The sequence below is a fragment of the Mustela nigripes genome, chromosome 13 (genome assembly GCF_022355385.1).
Source record: "Mustela nigripes isolate SB6536 chromosome 13, MUSNIG.SB6536, whole genome shotgun sequence".
Lineage (NCBI taxonomy): Eukaryota > Metazoa > Chordata > Mammalia > Carnivora > Mustelidae > Mustela > Mustela nigripes.
In genome coordinates, this window is record NC_081569.1 from 77,896,638 (window position 1) to 77,906,679 (window position 10,042).

Genomic DNA, 10,042 nt, shown 5'->3' on the forward strand with positions numbered 1-10,042 from the left:
GCTGGGGGGGGGGGGGGGGGGGGTAGAAATGCCTGAAAACCCGCGCGCTGATGTCAACAGTCTGCTTGCTGCTCGGATGTCAACCAGTCGTGGAGCGCACGGATCGTCCTCGTTACTTTTCTTTCCAGAGCCCCTTCACCCTCCCTTAGCATCTCCTTTCTCCAAGATTGGCTTCGGAGCAGCCAGGCAAGGTCTGGAGTGAGGCCGGCTTTTTCTGCCAAAGAAGCCGCTAGGATCCACCGGGACTAAAATGCGGAAAGGCCTCCTCGTCCCTGCGGGCTCAGCCTCAAATTTCCCCGCACACTGTGAAAGTTTTTCGAAACTCCGCGACTCAGTGTAAAGACCAGGGGTTTCTCCTGGGTTGGTCTCCCAGGCCACAGGGGTCACCTATCCAAATCTAGTCTCCCCTTTAATGCCTTTATCTCAGTACATCAAGCAACCCATTTGGAAAAAGCGAAGACCCTTTGGGCTCCAAGAACTGACTGGAGAGAGCCGGGATCTCAGATCTTCGTGTCTGGGAGTGGAGGGGAGCATGGACGGACGAGAAGTCGGAAAAAGCCCCGCAGTAAGCAACTGGCCGACAGAGGAATCTGGGCTGTTTTCTCTAAGAGAGCCCTAAAAAAGCACTGGAGTGTGGTGGTGTCGGCAGCAGACGCTGCTTTATGAGACCCGAATTCAGGCTGCTCTAGACGAATTTTGGATAAAAATGGTTTATCGCTTCAGACCCAAATATTCCCTGACCTGTTTCCCAACGCGCTCTGGCGCTTTGCTGGGAGAGCGCAGCGCTGCCGGAGACTTGGCGCTTCTGTCAATTGCACAGAGCAATTACTAAGAAAATATTGTGACGATGTTGTAGGGCGGAAGGGGATGTGAGGGGGTGTGGGAGGGGGGAGTTAGTTTGGAGAGCGATTTGCAAAGGAATATTAAGTTTGATTCCCGAGGTCACCGCGGGAAAACGGGTTGGCGTTGGGTGAGCTGCAGAGCTCTTCCTCTAGGTGGCGGACGTTGGTACCCAACGACAGTTAGGCGGGTGCTGACTCCAAACACAGGATTAAGCTTCTTGCTGGTTAAAAGAAAAAAAAAAATAATAATAGTAATAATATAGAGGTGTGGGGCTGTTTTTCCCCCTTTTGGATATTTATTTATTGTAGGGAAAAGTCATTGATTTTCCTAAGCAAACTGTGTTTCTCCTTCACTTGGTGGAAAATAAAAACTGTTTGAATAAATAAGTTATTTCTGAACATTTTGTTGTCAAAGTGTTAAATGTTCCCGTCATTTTTATTCAAACACTAACATGATTACAGCCAATTATATATTCACCAGTGTTCTTTATTTTAGAGTAATTGTACTTGTCACTAATAAAACAGAGGCATAATGGATCGCTACTGTTCTGGATTTTCAAGCAATTTTGTGTAATTTGATTGAATTATACATCTTATCTGCTACTTTTTTATTTTTATATTTGGGGATCCTATTTTCTTGAAAATTGCAGCTCTATGCTTGGTTTGTTGTTTCTCCAGTAACGTATACTTCGGTAACACTGATAAATAGAAAGAGTCCTTTTGAAATGTCGAAAATCAGCTGTTTCTTTCGCCATCCCTATCCCCACCCCCTCTCTGCACTTCAGCTCGGGGAAGACCTGAACTGTGGCTGCCAGTGGCTGCGCTTACCCAAAAAGTCCAATGCCAAGACAAACTCCCCATTCACCCCAAAGGCAGCCATCTCCCTGCCTGGAGTCTTTGGGGTTTTATTTCTTTCCTGTAATGATACTGTTGGGTGTCTGGAGCTTCAAACATGCCAAGACAAGCCGACCATGGGTTCAGTTCGTGTGCAATATGTATCAAGGGAAAGAGTATGCACAGCACAGCCGAAGGATAAACTGTATATATTACTCTAATTACACAACCCCCAAATGTCTTACTTACCCAACAAGCACCACCAGGAAATCCCTACCCAGCCCATAATTACAATTATCTGTCTATTCGCCTATGTTCCTTTTGGTTTCAGATATACCTAGAGAACAAGGATCAATAGTTTCTCCCTCTTTTATTAAAAGACAATTTCAATAAAAAGACACATGAAAAGACACATGCATCTACCCAATGTTCACATATCTGAACAAATCAAGAAATAAACGTGACAGCAGACAGGACATAGGATTTTGAGAGACCATCTCTGCAACTGAAGAAACAGAGAATGTGCAATTCTTCTCCCAATAAATCCCTTCAGTTCCCAGGACACGACTCAAACGCCCCGCTAGGAGCTGCAGCTGCGAGATTGAGCCAAAGTCTCTGACAAGTGCCTTGTGTATGACCCAATATTTATCAATAACAACAACAACAAAATCAAGTGAAACCAAGGCTGGGGATTTTGAACTGTTTCTAAAACCCTGGCGGGGATGCGCACGTGGGCGAAAAACATCGCTGGAGAGGAGTTGGCTCCATTTGTCCGCCCTGGGGAGCAGTCTTGGGGCAAAATCCACTGCTAATTGATCCCAACCAGCTACACTATCAGCTGAGAATGCTTGAGGAGACAAAGAATGAGGAGTGTGTCCTAAAGATACTCTACGCATTTTTCAAGCAAATCGCCGTACCTAATCAATAGCGTGTATATACATATAAATAGAGAAAGGGAATTACTTCTAATTAATGAGGAAAATAACGTTTCATGTGTAACTCTAGACTTTTCGAAAATCCAGTGCCTCCCATCCTTTGCTTGTTTTGTGGTCGGACTTCCACCTTCCTCCAGGAAAACCTGCGGGCCCAGTTTAGTATTCGGAGCTGAAGAGCAGACACTCAGCCCAATTAGGGGCCTTCTCGCATCTTCTGGGTTGTTTACTCCAAGGCCAAAGGGTAGGCTGCTTGGGCAGCGATCCCAGCGCAGTGTTGGGTGTCGCCCGCGGCCGCGGAGGCAGGATTTGGGACAGCTCCTGAACAAGCCCTACGCCGCTCAGCTCCTAGACAGCGCTCCGCCGCCTGCCAGGCTGCTCTCCAAAGGAGATGGGCTTTTTCAGCGTTTCCACTTCCCCGTGGCCTCATCTATCTTATCTAACAAGTTCACGCTCCAAAGAGAAAAGGAAACAGTGAGGGAGGGGGGGGGGACCTCTTCACCGTGGTGATTCATAGTTCACACGTTCACGAGCCCAACTTTGCCGACCGAGCTTTTTTCCCTGAACATTGCTTTCTCTCCTGCACGCCTTAGGACAAACCCAGAAGGAAGATACTAAAATTGGTAAACAAGAATCTAGGATTGTCTTTAAAATAAAAGTGACCATCCCCACCCCCCACTACCTTTGTTGTAGATTCTGAAACGGAGGAGTCGGGGTGTTTTGTCTTCACACGCTAACGGAAACTTGTTCCTGACGCGATTCTGCGTCTAGCTTGCCCTGGCCGCTCCTCTCCTTCCTGCACGCGGCTCCTTCCAAAGGGCAGGAGAGAAATAGGAGTATAACTGGTCTCCCCTAGTGGGTTCAACACCCCCTCCATGAAACTGAATATTCGCATGAACTTCACCCGCACGTACCCTAGTCTTTTAACTCTGAGCTGTGCTTTATACAAATAACAAGCTTAAAACCATTAACTGGTCTCATTTTTTTTTCTCCGCGTTCGTCGTAGCACATGACCTCTTAGCCCAAAAATACTGATCTGTGTGCATGCTTTCGGCGTGATGAGCAAACACGAGACACCTCGTCTGGAAAGGTAACTATAAAGGGGGAAAATCTAGAAACGAAACCTAAAAGCAAGTCCTCTAGCTTGATTGCGCTCGGCAGGCTCCGCGACAAAGGAGCTTCGGGCAGGCGCGCGCGGGTGTGCGCGGGGAGGAGCGGCGGGCCCAGGAGTCCGCGACCCTCCTCACCGGGAACTGTCCGGGTTAAAGCCTCCCACGGTGAGCGTGGCGGGGGGGGGGGGGGAGGTGGGTGGAGAGGGGGGGATCGGGACCTTTTGGGAAACGCTGCTCCAATAGATATTCCTTCGCTATTAGTTGGGGGAGGAGGGAGACTACAGGAACCGCAGTTCGAGAGTGAGGGGGCAGGTGGGTATGAGATAGGCAGGAAGTCAAAACTGGCTCATGGGTTTGTCCACCTGGGTTTTTAGAAAGGGATTAGCACACAGTTTACTTTCTCTCATTTGACTTTCCCCATGAGAAGAGCGACTCTGTGATGGAGGGTTCTCTGCATGCCTTCTGCCCTGCCCACCCCAACGCTTGCAGTTTTCTCTCTTCTCATTCCTTCACAGACCATTAGTGGGCATGAACAGTTTCTCAAATACACTCATCACTCTCCTATAGGGACCCTGGGCTGTTCAGTGCTCTCCTTGTACCTTTGAGAGTTGACCATCTAAAAACCTCAACTAGCACCAATCCATCTTTCCTCACAACGACTGGAGTTTGGGGGGCCTGTTAGAAGGGTGCTTCAAAATAGTGGAGACTGGATGCGCCACATTCTCCGAAGAGTGCTATAACACTTCCCAAAGTAGATTATTCAGGCTCCTATGGGAAATCAAATTGAAGCTCCAACTAATTAAGGAGAATAGTGACAGGATAGTTAGGAGCTCAGCATTTTGAGGCCTGTAAGTTCTCCTTTCAGCCTGATATATATTTATGAAGTCTTTCTTTTTCTCCCTCTTTTGGTGTCCCACTGATGGAAAATCCATTATCTTGTGTGCTGACTTTTGCCAAGTCTCAATTCCTCCCTTTTCAGATAGATTCCAGGCTTAAAGCTAAAGACCTCCATCATTCTCGTCATTCTCCTTTACCATAACGCCTCCAACTCTTTGTTTTTCCCTTTAGCATTTCTTGACCCCTTTGAAAGAAGAGCTGTGTGCCATTTCCTTGGGCAAGGAGAGGAGAAAAACCTCTCAGAGCACCTTGCCCAAAAGGTGTAGGATCATATCTCCCAATTGGATCAAGTCAAGAAATGGAACTGGCTTGCCCTTAAACTATTAGAGACTCAACTCCTTCCAAAAATTGTCTACCCTGCCCCCAAGGTCTTGAGGGGCTGGCAAAAAAAAAGGGGGGGGGAACAAGTAAAGGGTAGTGGGCATTTTATATTTACAAAATACGTGTAGGGTATTTGACTGAAAGGCTCCAAGAGACTTTTTAAAAGTCCTTGGCCCTGGGGTGATAATATTTCATTGTCCTTCTCTCTGCCTGGCTCTCCAATGAGAAGAAGCTACTCCCAAGCGTATTTTGTTGCAGATCTCCTGCGGTTTCTTTGGATGAGTATGTACTTGCCTTCAGAGAGCTTGGGACCTCTGACAGCATCTCAGAAACCTGCCTGGGGAGTCACAGGGGTCTCTATGCAGGCCTTCTTCTTTCTTCACCTTGGACTTTCTCGCTTCCGAAGCAGCTTCGATAGCTTATACCAGTTAAACATTTCGATTCTCAAATACGGGGCTCTCCCATAGTTTTTTTTTTTTTTCCTCAAGGTTCTCAAGCAAAATTGCCGGTGCCACAATGTTATGATGGAAGGATGCTGAAATGACAGGCCTAGTAGACGCTTGTCTTAATCATCGGCTTCTTAATTTAGTTTTAGTGCAGTGTGTGTGTGTGTGTGTGTGTGTGTGTGTGTGTGTGCTTATGCGTGCGCACACATGCTCGCACACATGTGCGCGCCCCCGGAGATATTGGGGGTGCGCGCGTGCGTGGTGAGAGCAACCGCTTGACAACCTGCAGCTCCCTAATGAGTGACGAGGCAGGGCTGCTGCAGAAAAGTAACACTTCCCTGGTGTGAAGACCTCTTACTGAGAAGTTTAGTTCACTACTGTTCTCGCAAACCTAATCGTATAACCTGTAACCAAAACCCACAGAACAAGGATACAACACGCTAAAGAGTAACTTATAATCACTAAATGTTAGCACCATTACCTGCTGTTAGGAAGGGATTGCAGACCTCTCTCTTCAGTCTCTGGAAATACCTGGATGCCTCTGCATGAGTTCCACTTGTTCCCAAACATCACAGGGCCAGGGACTCCCTATGCATCTGCAGGAAGAGAGCTTTAGCCAGAGCTTGGTGCCACTCCAAGGACACTCTGTCCAGGGAGCTGAAAGCAAAGTGGATTTTAGGTTAAGAACGGCCCTCCCTTCTTTAACCAGCAGGTAACACGGGAAAAAAGAAGTGAAAAACTGACAGAAAGCAGGAAAAGGGCCTTAAGGAAGACTTAATGTAACACCGCCAAATGAAAAAAACTAAATGTGCGGCTCCCTACTCAGATACAATAGGCTATGGAGCCTTGGTTATTAATTAAAACTAGAGATGAAAAAATCTAACTCATTACCCAAGCAATTCTTCTGTTGGAACTTCTCACTCTTTACAAGGCCTGTCCTCTTTTGGGGGGAGGTGGTGGGGTAGGACAGCAGACAGAGAGGGAGAGATGTTTACCACTTTATATACCAGAAAATTACATTTGCTCTGACTTATGCTTTGATTCATTAACAGTGTACATTTATAGATGTTCATATGTGAGAGATGAAGATTAAGCTGATGATGGGAAACTAGTAGAATGACATAGAATTTGTTTTAGATCTGAGACCACTGGATGCCCTCTGTCTTCTGAAAGTAATCATAGGGACTGAGTGAGGTAGAAATAGAGTTGGGGCTTCATATGTTTAGGACAGAAGCCCGAGGTGGACGTGGGCAGTCCTTCAAATCCAATTTGCACCCAAATTGACCGGTAGGATTTACAAAGCTCCATCCAGGGACTTTCAACTTGCACAATGCTCTGCCCAAAGTACCCCCTCCCCCTCCATTTCATCTAGTAGCAGCTCTAAAAAGAAGCCATTGCTGAGACAAATGTGGGCTGCTGAGTAAATAGTACATGTTTTGTTGAACAAGCCTACCCCCACACCTATATATATATATAGTACTCTATCTCACCATGAAGTCCATTAAAATTATTAAAAGGATAATAAAATCATTTCCCCCCAGATTGCAAATGACCTCTGTTATTAGGGAGAATAGATCTTTACAGTGATTGTATTAAAGTATAATCTATTTATTCTTACAAAATATCCTATTCTGAGACTTGCATCCATGTAATCCTTAAAATAATATAACACGTTCTTAATTTGCATGCAAAATATTTTCCCAGTCAATATAAGCTCCTGGCACATCAAACAAGATTATTACAGCTCTCATTAGCAGACCCCAGTTTTTGCTTTTTGAAAGTAAACAAAAGAAAAACTTATTTTCACCTGCTAAAATTTTATGCAAGATTACAAAACAATGCACACTCAGCTTTGACCTAAGAAACACCTTTAAAACATTAAAAATTCATCAGTCAGTGCTGGTGTTGTATTCAAGGAATGCTCCTCCAGTTTGCTGCTGAGCTCAGATTTGAATAAAATGTCCAATGTTAACAAACAATACCCACGTTTGGCACTTTGTGTATTAAATTGATCAAACAGATTTTAGGAGGCACAATGCACAATTTGTACAGACCTGATTGAGTTAATATAATATCAGCAAATTTTACATCGAAATGATTCTGTTTCTTTTCTTTGTGTTTAAAACCAGCACAGATTACAAATTTTAATGATCTGAAAATGTTTGGTATACAAAATCATGCTTATTTCAGTATTAGCAAAAACACAAGAAATTTTTCAACACAAACACCCAGCTGTGTCTATTTTAAAAGCAGTTCAATGACAGCTTGCACTTATGAGCATGCAATCAGCTAATTTCGCTTTTTTTTCTTCTGTGTTAATCAACACTTTCCTTCCTGCATATCAGAGTACAAATAGTATAGTTACTCCACATCAGTAAATGTTTACGTAACCTGTCCTTTCCCAAGAATCCGGTTACACCGAATCATTTCACGCTAGACCGACTACGAAAACGTACCGGGCCGTCCACCTCAGAGGGAGCCCTTGTGTGCCATTATAAGTGGTGATGAGAAGGGGGGTTGTGGGGGGAGAAATGGGGAGGAGTAGGTGGAGGAATGGAGTGAGGGAGAGGAATAGACTGAGGGGAAGGGGGGGTAGTGAGTGGGGAGGCGGGAGAAGAAGAGAAGAGGGAGGAAAGTGAGTTGAGGAAGAGTAGGAATAACAGGCCTGAGGGGGGGGGGGGAGTGAAAGGAGGAAAGTAAGCAGAAAGAAGAGGAAGGCTCACAGATCTCTCCAACCAGTCCCCAAAGCCCATTAGCTCACCCAGCTCTGTAAGAAATTGGAGCTTAGAAGTCTGTGTTTGGGGCCATGTCACTATCAAGGTTTATAGTTGGGACCCTTGAACTTTCCCACATGTAAATATAGCTTAAGTAAGGTAATATGTAGAAATGGGAGGGGGGATACATACATACAGTGTGAGGATAGATGAGGTTAGTCCAACAGTCAAAGTTTCTTTACGGTATTCCTAATAGAGATTTTTAAAAATCACTAGCTATTTGTAATTGTTTGTTATTCTCTTCAGATTTTATTCTCGCTTACTCTTCCTCTCGATTTCAAGGCAGGGAGTGGGGTGGGGAGAGTGCAATAACGCCATATTAACCTGAGTATTCTTGTATTCATCAACTGCATTCTTTATATTAGAATTGAACTTTAACATCACACATAGGCATTGCTTTTTCTTCCTTTTCCTAAATACTAAATCTGCCAGACAATTTGATAGTTTATCAAAGTTAGTAAATGTTTACATTTTATGATTATCTTACAGAGGAGGGGGAAAGTGCCTTTCGTTTATACTTCTCCTCCACCTCCCTCTTCTCTAGGGCTACATCCTCCGTAAAATGTGGTATGTTTCATACCCATGTGGGATGAAACAGCCTTTGATCAGTGTGCTCCGCACCAAATTCCAATCCCTGGGAAATGCTGGGCCTTAGCCCTGCCCCTGGCCACGGGATCCTTTTAAAGCCCCCGAATCACAATCTCCCCACTCACTTCAGCCCTCAACCGAACCTTCCCAGTTCTAAAGCCCAAGAAGCTGGGATTGTGGGACCCACGTACCCAAGGCTTCTAGTTGCCTTCCATCTGCATTCAGAGTGGGAATGGGCTGGCTTCAGCATGCGGTTATTTCAGCATTAAGGCCCCCACAAATCAAAAGCATTTGAGAAACGGAAAGAAAAAAAAAGAAAACGGGGGGGGGGGGGGGGGAAAACAGGAAGGCTTTAAAAAAAAAAAAAAAAACGGAAAGAAATAGCCGCCCACCCTTATTTTCCCTCCAATGTCAACAAGCAAAATGAAACATTTCCAGGGTGATCGCTCGCGGCTACTCGCTTCCAATTCGGATTAGAAGCTGAGGAGACGCTCGAGCGGCGAAGAGAAAACGACACCGAGTCACCCAGCGTGTGAGCGACGGTCTGGAGCAGGAGAGAAGGGGAAGGAAGAGACACATATACATAGCATGTGTTACCTGGTTTATTTCGAGATTGTTTGGTATTGTTTTCTCTCTGAGCACCCCTCCTTTCGGAAGGCTCTCATAGGCGCCCACCACTGAGCCGCCCCCGCCCGCCGCCGCAGCGCCGGGACCCCAGGCCCGGCTTCCCCGCGGCGCCCGAGCTCCGAGCTCGCCGCCGCCCGGCCGCAGGAACTGAGTAAGTAACCCCTGTTTGGCCCCCGCGCTCGCCAGCCCACTTCCTCCTCCTCATCCCTTCGTTTCCAAACCCCATCCAGACCCTCCTCCCCACAAGGTGCAGGACACCCCCCTCCCCACACCAGGGGTGGGCCTTCCCTCCCCAACCATCCAAAGCCTCGCTGGAGTGTTACCTACAAGGGGCACAATTTTCCTACGGGCTCAGAAATGCCGACCCGGGCCTGCAGGGCCGACTCGGGAAAGGAGCGCCTCGCCTCTTCCTCCTCCATTTCCTGCCCTGTCCTTGCATCCTCTCCCTGCACTCCCACTCTTCGCTCCACCACCGCTGCCGCCGCCGCCCCCGCTTTAAAAAAAAAAAAAATAAATAAAATTGAATACAAACTTTAATCAATAACGACAAATATTGACGCTCAAAAGAAAATGACCCAAGACAGTGAGAAGGCAGCCAGAAGTGTGAGATATTTGTCCTAAGAGGGGGATTTCGGTTGGGCAGACCCGCAGGGTGGAGGGGGTGGAGGG

The 10,042-nt window shown here is 46.4% G+C and overlaps 1 long non-coding RNA gene across 1 annotated transcript; it reads right to left on the reverse strand.

Annotated features, from left to right (window-relative positions):
- Window positions 1-868: 868 nt before the first annotated feature.
- LOC131998772 (uncharacterized) lies at window positions 869-9,800 on the reverse strand. Its single transcript, XR_009398857.1, has 3 exons — window positions 9,701-9,800; window positions 5,866-5,980; window positions 869-1,063 (listed from the first exon to the last, which is right to left on the reverse strand). It is a non-coding gene; the product is annotated as an uncharacterized LOC131998772 (long non-coding RNA).
- Window positions 9,801-10,042: the final 242 nt, after the last annotated feature.